At 44.9% G+C, this 13,958-nt stretch overlaps 1 long non-coding RNA gene across 1 annotated transcript in view; it reads left to right on the top strand.

Moving 5' to 3' along the window:
- LOC310677595 overlaps positions 1-13,958 on the top strand; it is a 31,944-nt gene that overhangs the window by 11,007 nt on the left and 6,979 nt on the right. Inside the window, exon 2 of the long non-coding RNA XR_014511314.1 lies at positions 9,715-9,819. This is a non-coding gene — a long non-coding RNA (uncharacterized lncRNA). The remainder of the gene's footprint in view (positions 1-9,714; positions 9,820-13,958) is intronic.

The raw sequence follows: 13,958 nt of genomic DNA, 5'->3' as shown, positions 1-13,958 counted from the left end.
GGGGCGGGAGCAGCATGAACATTTGCAGTAGCCCCATCTGCAATGTCTTCTACATGCTAGGAAGTGCTCTCCCCAGGAAAGAAGAAGATGAAGAAGAAGAGTTTGGATTTGATATCCCGCTTTATCACTACCCAAAGGAGTCTCAAAGCAGCTAACAATTTCCTTTCCCTTCCTCCCCCACAACAAACTCTCTGTGAGGTAAGTGGGGCTGAGAGACTTCAGAGAAGTGTGACTGGCCCAAGGTCACCTAGAAGCTGCATGTGGAGGAGCAGGGAAGCGAACCCGGTTCACCAGATCACGAGTCTACCGCTCTTAACCACTACACCACACTGGCTCTCGCCTGGTGCCTTCATTACATATCTTCAGGTGCCTGGCAAAAACCTTCCTCTTCCCCTAGGCCTTTGGCTAATTAAACAATCTATGGCCTTTTAAAATGTGGTGTTTATTGTTTTCGTTGGTTATTATGGTATGTATGTTTGTGTTTTTATATTGTCCTTTTATTTTGTACTGTCCTGTGATCCTCAGATGAAGGGAAATACAGAAATTTAATATTAAACAAACATCCCCTCCCATGTTCTCCCCCCCATGTTCTTATTCACATAACTCTGCTCAGAATGGAAACCATGTGCCATTAAGCCAAGTGTACATGTGATGCTCAACAATTATGTTGGATATTGCTGTTATGCAGGGTGGAGTGGGTGTTCTGACTTCTGATGACTTTGGATAACCACTTTTTGTTTTGTATTGTTTTATGGATATTTTATTACATAATTTTGTACTTCACTTCTATTGTAAATCGCTTTGGGACTCTTTCCCCTTGTGTGAAGCAATAAATGCATCTACTAAACCAACGGATCAAACAGCATTGAGCTATTTGCTGTTGTAGAAGGCAGAAATTATTTTCTAAAATCCATCGAAAGGTTTCACACACTCCCGGTGAAAAGCCTTCTGTGGCTTTATCAGGACAGTTAGGTTTTTGCCTTCTCACAAGACATTGTCCAGAAAAGCAGAAGTGCCTATTTGTGATAAGGTCAGGTTAATTGTAGAATGGGTATCTGCATCTGCTGAGCATGAATTTCTGGAATGCTGTCTTCATCTTGGAACAGCAGGGTGATGGGTATTGCCGAGTGGAGAGGCATAACACTACTTCAAAGTCAAGTCCGCCAGCCATAATAAAAGCAAGCTGCAGAAATTCAAATAAAACAGATCTGGGGAGGAGAATGATTTCGATACTAAGATCTTGTGTGATGAATTACAGATCTGCTTTAAGCAGATCATTATGTTTTGAAATCACATGCATGGCATCCCCAGCCATAGCTGGTGCAAGGCCTACCTAATTATGGCTCCAGATGGATTGGAAAGCAAAGTTTTTCGTGCTCCTCAGGCCATGCCTGCTTCTCCCCTATAATAGCTTAGGGCATGCGCCAAGAGGTAGTCTGACAGTGCAGTTCTCGCATTTTATTCAAAGCCCAGATCCTGCAATTTTTCACAACAACCCAGACACCGAGATGCTTTGCAGCTAAGCTCTTTGTAACACTTACCCCCATGCCAAGATAAGCGTCACTTGCTAAATTTAATTTCTGTATATCCAGGCAGCTGTTTAAAGGCAGAGCTGTTTAAATAGGGATGGGGGAAAGCAAAACTACAACTCTATATGGCAACCTGGATGAATTGTTCAAATAGTGCGCATGTATCCTGCTCACCTGAGCATGGACGGCCGCTGCGACTCCATTGTGAAGGTCCTAATGGCCGGTGGGAGAAATATCCCAACCGCAGAAGTTTGAATTTGCCCGGTTGAGGAATTGACCAATCACAGGCAGGCAGAAGACCGATGTCACAGGCGGGGTGAGGCTTGGGGGAAACCCAACAGGAGTCTTCACTTGGGTCCACTCCCTGGCCTTAAATTGGACCCATCTCTTAACCTGGCACTGCAGTCATGCCTGTTTCTGAGTGTCAACTGCAGATGGGCAACTTCAAGTCCTCTGATTAACTTTCTTACAGCTTCTTTCTTACCTTTGAACTGGCCCTTCAAATAGAGGACACCTTCAAAAAGAGGACTGTCCTCAATAAAGGAGGATATGAGGTCACCCTCCTCTGTCCTGATTTCCTCCCCCATTTTTCTGGGCTATCACAAGTCTAGTTCTCCTCCTCTGCTTAAATAAGGATTGTTTTGAGCTTTGTTGAGAATGCTCCTTCCGGTTAATGTGAGGTATGGGAAAAGTAACCACAGCAAATGCTTTTGGGTTGTGCCTATTTAATTGTTGGGTCAGTGTTATACCATACAAGGGAATTATTGTCTCTGATCATAGCAATGGCACAAAGCACCCAGTGCTGATGAGGCTGAACGGGCCAGGCACAAATGGTGCTGTTCTTGTACAAGTCAAGCTGCAATATGGACAATAAAGCAGGATGATCCTGCCAGTGCTTTGCTACAGAACAGTGCTTGCTCTTGGCACAAAGTATAGACAGTTAATACTTAATCCTTGTGATCAGGCTTCCAGCACAGTAGCATTGCCATGTCTCATAATCCTGGCAGTGGAAGCTGTGCCACAAAGCCAGTTGCTTTCTGCTGCTGCTGTTTCTGTGACACATGGGTGTGTTTGTGTCTGTTTGTAGCACATATTTGCCAACTACAGCTGCACCCTGCTCCAAACCTGGTCAACATGAGCATGGGCAGGGATGAAGCAGGAAGGGCCATGAATGATGAGGGTTCGTCAGTTTTTTGAATGGGGATGTGGAACAGAGCCTAAAAGCACAACTTAGTAGGTTATGGGTGGAGTTATTAGAATCTGGTGGGTCACAGGAGAAGCCTAGAAGAATTTGGAGTCTATCCAATAAAACATGGCTCTGATGACCGAACCAGTAAAATACTGGCTGGCTGGCAACTCTGGGCAGAAAGTCTGTTTTATCCCATTTTCACATGCAGGTGTGCATTTTTATTTCATTTTTGCTTTCCAGAAGTAGAGGACAACCAGGTATGGAGATGGATAAGAGAGCTGACTTGGGAATGGAAAGGGGCTTAACCTTTTCACCTGTGGTTGTAAAAAGGATAAAAGATAAACTGATATAAGCCACTTTTGTCCAGCCCTGATTTCTTCTTTTATTGTGGCAAAATGCCTAGAATATTGCTAGCATATTGTTTCTGCATAGCTGCTACCCCTGGTTCCTGCAAAGTCCATGGGGCCAAGATCCAGAGAGCAATGTAAAATACAGACAGCTGGGTCCCCTTGTTCTGATAAGCCTGGTCTTGGAAAATGTAGTAGGCAAGCTAACTTTTGGGGATCCTTGTCCATCCATTCAGGTCCTCATTGAGGAACTCCTCATTCATTCAGTCAGTCATTCATTCAGTTTAGAGAATGTACCGTATTTTTTGCCCTATAAGACTCACTTTTTCCCTCCTAAAAAGTAAGGGGAAATGTGTGCGTGTCTTATGGAGCGAATGCAGGCTGCGCAGCTATTCCAGAAGCCAGAACAGCAAGAGGGATTGCTGCTTTCACCTCTTGCTGTTCTGGCTTCTGAGATTCAGAATATTTTTTTCTTGTTTTCCTCCTCCAAAAACTAGGTTCATCTTGTGGTCTGGTGAGTCTTATAGAGCGAAAAATACGGTATATACAACACTTAACCTTTCTGGCAAAAATGTTTACAGGGATTACAGGTGGTTTACAGAAATGATAAAACCAAAATAGCATGAACAACATAATATGAAGGAAGATAAGAACTCATTGCAATTTAAAAATGCATTGTATTTTAAACGCCATCCTTTAAAACAAGAAGTCAACAACTGAACAGGATTATCTTCTCAAGCATCCAATAGGCCTGGGGTAAACAGCTGGGTTTTAAAGAAGAATTTTGAAGCACCCAATGGATGGAGCTTCCTGAATAAAATCTGGATAGTTGGCACGTGTAGGGGACCACCTCTGAGCACAGCCCCGGCATCTGTGTAACTGAGGCCCCTTAGAACAGCCAAGAGTGGCGTACCTGGATGTCATATGATAGGCAAGCACCTTTGGCTCTTGAAGCAGCCTGAGATCCGGCAAGAAGAACGGCTGGAGCTGATTAGGGGAGGCAGAGGGATGCTGGAGGATGTGGTGGCAGCTTCAAAGGGGGATGAGGGTGGACTGGAAAGGGGGGAGATGTGAGACAGAGGAGACAGAGAGAAGTGAATCAGAGGCCGCTGGGGCACGGAAGGGGAAGAGGGTAACACTGAGGAAGATTGAGGTGAGGAAGAGAGACAGCGGGGGGCAGGGAATGAGGTCCCACTGTATGGAGGAGACATGGTGGCAAAGCTCACTCAAGTCATTCCATTTATTTATATAGTGAGTTTAGTGTAATATCAGTGGTAGGAAGAGACCTCTCGGGCTTCTCAGAAACTTAACTGCTCCACATAGATAAGATTTATATCTGTTGCTCTGGCCACTTTTGTCTCTGGCCTTGCCCACCCCGCCAAATGGTACCATCAGACTGAAAAAGGTCCCCTGCCCGCTGTGATTCATGGCCCTTTTAAAACTAGGGGTGGAAGGGATTGAAGCTGGGTGAATTCTGCCTGCCACCATATTAGAATCTTCCATTATCAGTACACTACACTGGAAGCTGGTTTGGTTTTTTTAAGAGGTCAGGCGCTGAAAACCCCTCCAGAGAGCTCCTGTTTGTTCCAAGAGGCACTGAGGGAGAAAGGAAAATATTTGGGAGCAGCAATTGCTTTTAAACACACACATACACCACCCTCCTCATGGCCGAGATGTCTTGTGGCTGCAAAGCTGTTCTCAGGCACAAAAGGATTCTTTTGTCTAAAATGGTTATAAAACCAGCGAAAGGTCTGATTTTTGGAGCTTTTATGCTTCCCCCACTCTTGTTTCCTAGAAAAAGTTTGTGCAGAACCAAAAAAGGGAATTAGTTCAGCATTTGGGTAACACAACACACACCAGCTAGCTGCTGAGAAAGCCAGCATAGCAAGAGATCTCAGAACAGGGCTCCCTCTGTTTATTTATCCCTTCTCCCTCAGGCAACGTATGGATTTGTTTTTTATTTCTAATCTCCACCCCCCCTTCCTCCTCCTGCAAGGAATCTTGTGCGTCTGGGAGGTCTCCAGTTTCGGCTGTAGCTTCTGCCAGCAGAGGAGGCTGGCTGAAATGTTCTGATACTCAAACATCTCATTCTCAAAGAGCACACGTGCTCCTTAAAAAAATAATCGCTATGCAGAGTGGCGGCGGAGAGAGAAGGGACTGCTTTATAAATATTAGCTTTTCAGATTTTGGGTAATAAGGATCTGGGTATAATCAAAGGGATGCACATTCAGTGGAAGGGCCACCAATTTAAGGACATTTTACACAATCAGTAGTCCCGTCCCTCCCATGTTTATGACTGGACCTCTGAATTGATCAGTGAGTAACCTCTTTTCAGCCCATGTGGGCTACATTTCCTCATGGGCAATTTTCTGAGGGACCCTTGGAGACCCCCCAAAGTGCCCCTATTTTCCAGGGATAGCCCCAGATTTATAGAAGCCATTCCAGTTTCTGATTTGATCCCAGAATGCCCCATTTTTCCTTAGGGGGTCCCTATTTTCACTGGATAAATGTTGGAGGGTATAGTAGGATGTCCCTATTTTCATGGGAGAAATGTCAGAAGACATGGAGTTATGTGACCCCCGAGCCAAGGAGATAAGTAAGTGTAGAACCTTTAGAAGACATCTGAAGGCATACTTTATAAGCTTTGTCATTTTAGCAGTTTCCCAAGGTCTACTAAATGATTCCTCAAATTATACTACAGGATGGTGCATGTGTTTGAGATCATTTCCAACACACACACACACACACACACACACACACAAAAAAAAACACAGGCTTTTGTTATTTACAGAGTCTTTATAGTGGAATACTTGTTTCTTCAAGAAGAGCTACTGCAGGATACAATGGGAAAACATATCCTATCAAATTTTGATCCACTCTGGATCCCAATCCCAATCTGGCCGCATGGGATTAAGCAATCTCCCCTGTGTCAGCCTTACTGCCACATAACATTTTTTAGGTCTTTGACCTAACAGCTGTGTGAATCAACTCTCAGGACCAAAGAAGATGTGATGTTACTGAATTGTTATCCAATAAATAGCACAGAGACCCTTATCTGGATCAGAACCATGCTGTGGGAGAAAGGGAGGTGTCAGCCCTTTGGACTCACTGTGGTCCCAATCTGAATTGGTGTGTGTGTGTGTGTGCCTGCAATTTTTTGGGAGGGGGATTCCACCCACGCAAGGTCTAAATATGTGAGGTTTCAGGCATCCGTTACCAGTGGAATCTGTCCTCTCTCTTACTTTGATCTCCACTGGCAACCTCATCAGAAGACCTTATCATACGTTATAGATTGCACTGACTAGAAGGGTATGCTAGATTCTTACTACTGGCTCATGGGTACTATGCATAATTTATGCAGATGCTCATCTATGTGAACAAGCCTTTTCTACTTCCTTGTTTAATCATTGTTCATGGGATTTTTAATGCAGATGGGTTTTTTTAATGGTTTTTAACAGTTGGATAATTACTTTTTTATTTGAAGAAGAAAGACTTCAGTACCATTAAACTCCCTGAGAATCTTCCCTCAAGATATTGCATAGCTGCCATCCAAAAATTGGAAGTTCCGCTGTATCCAAAAATCAAGGTCATGGCCAGTGTGCGCAGTCGATCATAGAATCATAGAACTGTAGAGTTGGAAGGGACGACAAGGTTCATCTAGTCCAACCCCCTGCAATTCAGGAATCTGTTGCCCAGTGTGGCAGAAGAGCGGGCAAGTTGTTGCCATAAATACTATTGTTGTGCCTTCCCCCAATACAAAGTCCAAGAGAAAAGCAAAGAATTCAGTTTTAGAATAAGCAGATTTCTGCTGATTTTCAGGTGCCTTGAAAAGATCCAGAATAAATTAGATTATCCTGCTGGTGCAAATAATTTCTTACAGGTCAGTGTGTGTGTGTTTGTGTGTTGATATACTGCAAAATGTTTTCCCCTAGTCTGTGTGGTTTAGGTTGTTGTAACGATTACCATGATAATGTAATGTGAATGTAATGCTTCTGGGGTTGCTCATGCGTAAGTTGCCATTACTCCTGGCTAGGTTGCCTGGTTGAACCCTTTCTGTCTGGACAGCCTTAAGTTTGTGGCTGCCTCAGTCGCTGGCAGAATCCGTCAGTGGGCGTTTCTTGAACCTCTTCCAGCATAGAAGCTGTTTGACGCCCAGTCTCCTCCTACTTTGCCTGCCCGGAAGTCTTCTGCGCAAAGTGGGTGTGGGCAGCGGAGTACTCGTGCCCTCTCCGCTGGTCTCCGGCAAAGAGTCCTAGAGCCACCTCTCCGATTCCCCCATCTGCCCCCTTCTCCACCGGTGTTACGCTGATTTCCTTCCCCCGCAGATGGGCTACCTCTCTCCCTGCTGGGACCCTCTCCGCCATCCCTCTGGAGCCTCCTCTCCGCCTCCAGTTCTGATGGCAGTTCCCTGACAGTGAAGTACTTTGAATATTTATTTATTTCGTAACCCACTCTTCAGTGTTCACATACCCCCTATGTGAGGAACAATGTCAACATACAAAAAAAAGTCATTTAAATAAAACTTAATATAAAATCAAACAATATCCTAACAACGTAACTACATCAGCCAAGTATTGGTGCTGATCACACGGGAGAAAGAAAGACATTCCGGAGTCAGGGTGCGACTACTGAGAATGTCGTCTCATGAAGTTGCCACGTACCATATCTCAGTGAACTGTGGTGGTGTGAGAAAGGGATTACTGGATGATCTCAGTCATGGCAGGTGGATAAGGGAGCAGGCGATCTTTCAGGTATCTGTGTCCTGAGCCATCTACAGTGGTGTCGCCATCGTGAGGAATTGGGATTATATGACACGCTTGCATTTAATGCAACATTGCAAGCAAATGGCACAGGTTCTGCATTGCTACATCCCTAGGGGGATGCGGGTGGCGCTGTGGTCTAAACCACTGAGCCTCTTGGGCTTGCCGATCAGAAGGTCAGCAGTTCGAATCCCCGCGATGGGGTGAGCTCCCATTGCTCTGTCCCAGCTCCTTCCAACCTAGCAGGTTAAAAGCACACCACGGCAAGTAGATAAATAGGTACCGCTGCGGCGGGAAGGTAAACTGTGTTTCCATGTGCTCTGGTTTCTGTCACGGTGTCCCGTTGCACCAGAAGCGGTTTAGTCATGCTGGCCACATGACCCAGAAAGCTGTCTGTGGACAAATGTCAGTTCCCTTGGCCTGAAAGCAAGATGAGCGCCACAACCCCATAGTCGCCTTTGACTGGACTTAACCATCCAGAGGTCCTTTGCCTTTACCTTATTTACCTATCTGAAAGACCTGTTCCCTCATACGAACCTATCCAGGTTTTCCGATCACACATTTTCAGGTATATCTTTTTAGTCATAAGGGCTAGAAAGTTATTTAAAACAAAAAACAAAAATGGAAGCTGAATTCTGCACTCAGCACCACCAACTTGTGTGTTTTTCCTCTCCACTCTGAGAGCCATCGTGACATACACACAGCCCAGGCTATAACTAGCTGTCTCCCTCTGAACTAGTGCATCAGCGAGACATATTTTTCCTTTAGAGTCATTCTTTCAAAGCCCTTTTATTTCCTTATTAGTAATTTGTGACTTGACTGGAATGTTTTTGGCCGCTCCTGTGTTTTGTTGCTGCTTCTGAAACAAAATCCAGATCCTGAAATACCAAATAGCGATAGGTTTGAAAATAACGGAAGGGACTTTTTCGTAGTAAGCAAACTGTGCCTTTTCTGTTCAAATAGCAAATATGTACTGGCTGTTCGGTGTTTGTGAAGTACAAATTGTCCCGCCTGAGCATGTGTTTTGCTTTCTTCAGCACCATCTCCGAATTCCCAACAGATCCTTTGCTGATGTTAGCAAAGCATCTCCTCCCTGCTCCAGTACAAAGCTCCTAGCCAAAAACTTTATCCTGACTTTTAAAGATGAACTCACCCATGCTCATTACTTACAAAAGAAACAGGATGGGAGCAAAAGTTTTCCTGGGGAAAGGATGTTGTTTTCTGATACCCTGAAAGCACAATTGCTTTCTAGGGGGTGTTGCTATTACGTTACTTGTTTTAGATCAATTGCCCATTTATGGCTTGTTCAAAAATGTTCTGCACGAAGGCTGAGCTGACGCAGCCTATTTAATTGTGTGTTTACTTCCGTGAGTGCCAAAATACATCTTACATTTTTGACACTTGGAACGTATTTGCAAAGTTGCTGTGCCCTCCCCCCCCCCCCCGTTTTGACTTTGCCTTCATAGTTATTATTGCCTGTTGTTAGTACAGTGGTACCTCGGGTTACAGACGCTTCAGGTTACAGACGCTTCAGGTTACAGACTCCACTAACCCAGAAATAGTACCTTATGATCCCTGGGGGTTGGGGCTGTCGCCGCCTGGTCACGCAATATTGAATCACCGGTGAAGAGAAAGCATAATAAACACAAAACAAAGGGGCAGAAAACTTCAGCCTTGAAGGCCAAATGTGGCTAGTCGGGTCTCTCTGTAGGTCACGCTTCTAACAGGCTGTGCTTTGCTTTCTCTTTGAATGATAAGTGCCCCTTGCTTGCCCAGATAGAGGGCAGAGAGGTGTGTCAGTGTATGTAGAAACAAGACAGGTAGAATTTACATATGTTGCTTGAATCCTGAAGCATTCAGTATCCTTTGCACTGCCCCTCATTTTGCAGCAATAAAGAGATGCCTGCTCAGAGGCTGGAGAACATCTGCTCAGTGACAGCAGCTGCACTTCTTGGGCTGCTCTTACCTGCAGAGCTAAGAGAAGGTCGAGCAAGGTAAGCCACACGTTTTCTAGTCGTGTTAAAACCTCAGCAATCTTCATCACACGTTCAGTGAAAAGAGCAGGCCTGTCTTCCAACTAGCTGCAGGGCAAAGGCAGGAAAGGAAGCAACGAGACACTTCTGAAATGAAAAGCAGTTAACTGGAGCAGTCGTGTTGTTGATGGTTTGGCTAGTGGTCCACATGTCTGTAACAATCTGTACTTCCTGCCCTGAGCTTCCTTGCAGGCTGACTTAACCTTTCCCAGCCGTGCGTCACACATTTTCGGAGACTTGGGCAGGAGGAGAAAAACAGCTCACTCAAGATTTGGTCATGGAGAACTGCTTAGGTATGTGTTGTGTAATAGATGTGCCTTGAAACACACATATAGCAGTAGTTCTCCACTGCAGAATTCCTGCTTTGTTTTTCTTGGTTCTTAGCACAGGGAATATATATATTGTTCTATTTTTACCAAATGACTCAGACTAAAAGGACTTTAGGCTACAGCAGCTTATGCCAGATGTTTGGTTCAGGTACTTGTAGGGTACAAAAGTCCTAGAACCAGGCAGCAATTATTTCATCACCTCAGGGATACCTGAGGGAAACAAGGATTTTCCCAAACCTAACCCTGGTCCTACCAGGCCCTGTCCACGGTGTAGTGGACTCAGTGGCGTAGTGTGGGGGGTGCAGGGGGGCTGGCTGCACTGGGCGCAACATCTGGGGGGCGCGCGCTCAAGACTCGAGTGCTAAAATCCACGGGTTAGGGGGCGCAAATTACTTGCCTTCCCCCGGGTGCTGACAACCCACGCTACGCCACTGGGTGGACCAGAAAATGCCCCTGTCCTCATTTTTCACCAGATGTTAAGAGCAGGGTTTTGGGGTGGGTGTGATCAGAGCAAGCAAGCAATGCAAGGGGAGGGAGCAAGTTTTGTTTTGGAAATTTGTGATTTAAAAAACTTTCTGATGAGATCGTTGTAAGCTACCCTGGGACCGTATGGTAAAGAGCAAGTCAGAAATCTTCCAACTAAATGCATAACTAGGCAGGTGAATAAATGGGTGGGAGAAGCGGGCAGGAGAGGGGGACAGAGTGGGCCAACTGGTGGGAAGGGCTGAGCAGGGTGGGGAGGCGAGTGAGTGATTAGGGACAGAGGGAGAGCCAAGGAGATGGAGAGGAGAGTGGGGCAGTTGTGGGGGGAGAGAGTGGGCAAACTGATAGATACATCTAGAGGAGAGTCAGCGAGAAAGTCAGATGGGCAGAGGCTGCCACTGATTCTGTGCTCCCCTCCAATCTGCCTTCTGATCCATGAGGCTCACTTTGCCTCGTGACAGAGCTGGCCCTCAAGAGAACAAATGGCTCGGCAGCTGTGATGGCCAAATGCAAGCAATTCATTGCAGACATGAAAACTTACGCTCCCGACTGTGGACAGAGTGCATGCAGCTGAAAGTGTGTTTAAAAATAGCTAACAACCTACTTAGGTATTCTGTTGGAGGGAAATAGCAAGCTTCTCTATTTATTAAGTGTTTTCTGGTGGGTGTTGTTGTTGTTTAGTCATTTAGTCGTGTCCGACTCTTTGTGACTCCATGGACCAGAGCACGCCAGGCACTTCTGTCTTCCATTGCCTCCCGCACCTTGGTCAAACTCATGTTGGTAGCTTTGAGAACACTGTCCAACCATCTTGTCCTCTGTCGTCCCCTTCTCCTTGTGCCCTCCATCTTTCCCAACATCAGGGTCTTTTCCAGGGAGTCTTCTCTTCTCATGAGGTGGCCAAAGTATTGGAGCCTCAGCTTCAGGATCTGTCCTTCCAGTGAGCACTTGGGGCTGATTTCCTTCAGAATGTATAGGTCTGATCTTCTTACAGTCCATGGGACTCTCAAGAGTCTCCTCCAGCACCATAATTCAAAAGCATCAATTCTTCGGCGATTAGCCTTCTTTATGGGTAGGAATGGATGAATCTGTCAATTTTGGTCCTCCCCTCCCCTCCCCCCCATCTTATCTTCAGTTCACAACATTTCTCCTAGTTTACACTTTTATTGTATGCAATTTGCCTAATATACACATTTCTGCAAACATTTTTGTATGTCATTTTTAGCAATACACACATTTTTATGCACTTCTTTTGGTTGGAAAACTGCACCACAAAATTTGAGGAAGTGCAAATTTCGGAAGATAGCTATTTATCCGTTTGCATATTGTTTCAGGAAGTGCAAATGAAGTAAGTCAGCCTTATATTGCAAACCAAACCAAACTTCTTACTCATCCCTAGTCCTCCCACAACACTAGTAAAGATACATACATATATGTATGTATTCATTTTTACATTTACTCACCATATCAATTATAGCAGTCACTTAAAAATCAAAGATAAATTACTTGTTTGGAATACTGCTGCAAAGCAGTTCTTAAGTGCTTAGCTCTTTCAGCAACCCAGAAATTAAAATACAGCTTCTCAGTTTGTATTGATACGTATTCATTCATATGTTTTATGTTAGGCAATGTCCAAGCTCAGCTGGTTAGAGCATGGTGCTGATAACGTCAAAGTTGAAGGTTCAATCCCCATATAGGACAACTGCACATTCCTGCCTTGCAGGGGGCTGGACTAGATGATCCTCAGGGTCCCTTCCAACTCTACAATTCTCTGATTCATTGAAGTGGATTTTAAACCAATGAAAACAAAACCTGTTTCTGGCCATTTGAGTTTATGTCAAGATGACGTCTCTTTGCTCTGCTGCTGTTCACCTTGCAAATCTAATCCAGCTTCTTTTTAAAGGGAATCATCTCGTCCTTCTCCCAGTTCCATCCTTTGTTTATTGTAGACTATTATATACCATAGGACGCAGGTGGCGCTGTGGGTTAAAGCCTCAGTGCCTAGGGCTTGCCGACCGAAAGGTCGGTGGTTCGAATCCCCACGGCGGGGTGTGCTCCCGCTGTTCGGTCCCAGCGCCTGCCAACCTAGCAGTTCGAAAGCACTCCCGGGTGCAAGTAGATAAATAGGGACCGCTTACTAGCGGGAAGGTAAACGGCGTTTCCGTGTGCGGCTCTGGCTCGCCAGAGCAGCGATGTCACGCTGGCCACGTGACCCGGAAGTGTCTTTGGACAGCGCTGGCCCTTGGCCTCTTTGAGTGAGATGGGCGCACAACCCTAGAGCTGGACACGACTGGCCCGTACGGGCAGGGGTACCTTTACCTTTTATTATATACCATGGTTCTGTATTGGAGAGTTGGCAGTACTATTAAAAAACCCCACACGCTCTAATTCATGTAATTCTGCCACCCATTTGCTTTTATGCCATAATGGAAGAAAAAGATTCTTGTTCCTCGTCTCATCTTTAAAAGTGGAAATCCTGTGTGCGGTTACCTAGAAACAAATCCCATTTGACATAGTAGGAATTACTTCCAAGTAAGTGTAGACAAGGCATTGCACCATACATTGCTTTCTTTTCAGCAGTTGAAGAGCATAAGTCCATTGCCTCCAGTCCTCTCCAGAGTGAACCCCCTTTGGGTGCAGACCAGAATCATAGGTTGGAGAAGAGAAGAGAAGAGAAGAGAAGAGAGGAGAAGAGAAGAGAAGAGGACTCTGTCATGCACGCCAAGTGAAAATGCAAGAACGAAAAAGTTCTCCCTCCCCTCCCTGCCATGAATTGAGTCTTCTTGAAACCTTCCTCAGAAGATATTGATGCAAAGTTCTACAGTATTAGTGTTATTTCCATATTTTGCCTAAAGGGATATTTTGTTTTCTATTACTTTTTGAAGATGGCCCACGAATCCAACAAATGAAGACAAAAACTGCATTTGACACAAGAGGGGTTATCAGCTTGTTAAAAAGAAAGGAAATGGGTTACCATTCACGTATTTTTGAATAATTCTAGTAAAGTTTGACATTTGCTGGTCTCTATAGCATCCACATAGCTCCCATGAGCCAACCCAGAGCTCGATTCTACACCTTGACATGACACATTCCCACATCCTAGGAATCTGAGGGGAGTTTCCAGTATTTAGATAAAGCAGCTCTAGTTGCCACTATCAAATTAGAAATTAAGACTTTTTTCCATTAGAAACTTGATCTTTTAATTCCTAGGTTCCCAAAATGCTTTGTTCTCATAAAACAATAGCATGAGGTATATATTTTTTCAATTTCCCAAGTCTACCAGCTATAGAG

The sequence above is a fragment of the Podarcis tiliguerta genome (genome assembly GCF_965153285.1).
Source record: "Podarcis tiliguerta genome assembly, chromosome: 5".
Taxonomy (NCBI): domain Eukaryota; kingdom Metazoa; phylum Chordata; class Lepidosauria; order Squamata; family Lacertidae; genus Podarcis; species Podarcis tiliguerta.
Note: the sequence above shows the minus strand (reverse complement) of the source record. Positions and strands in the feature narration are given on the sequence as shown.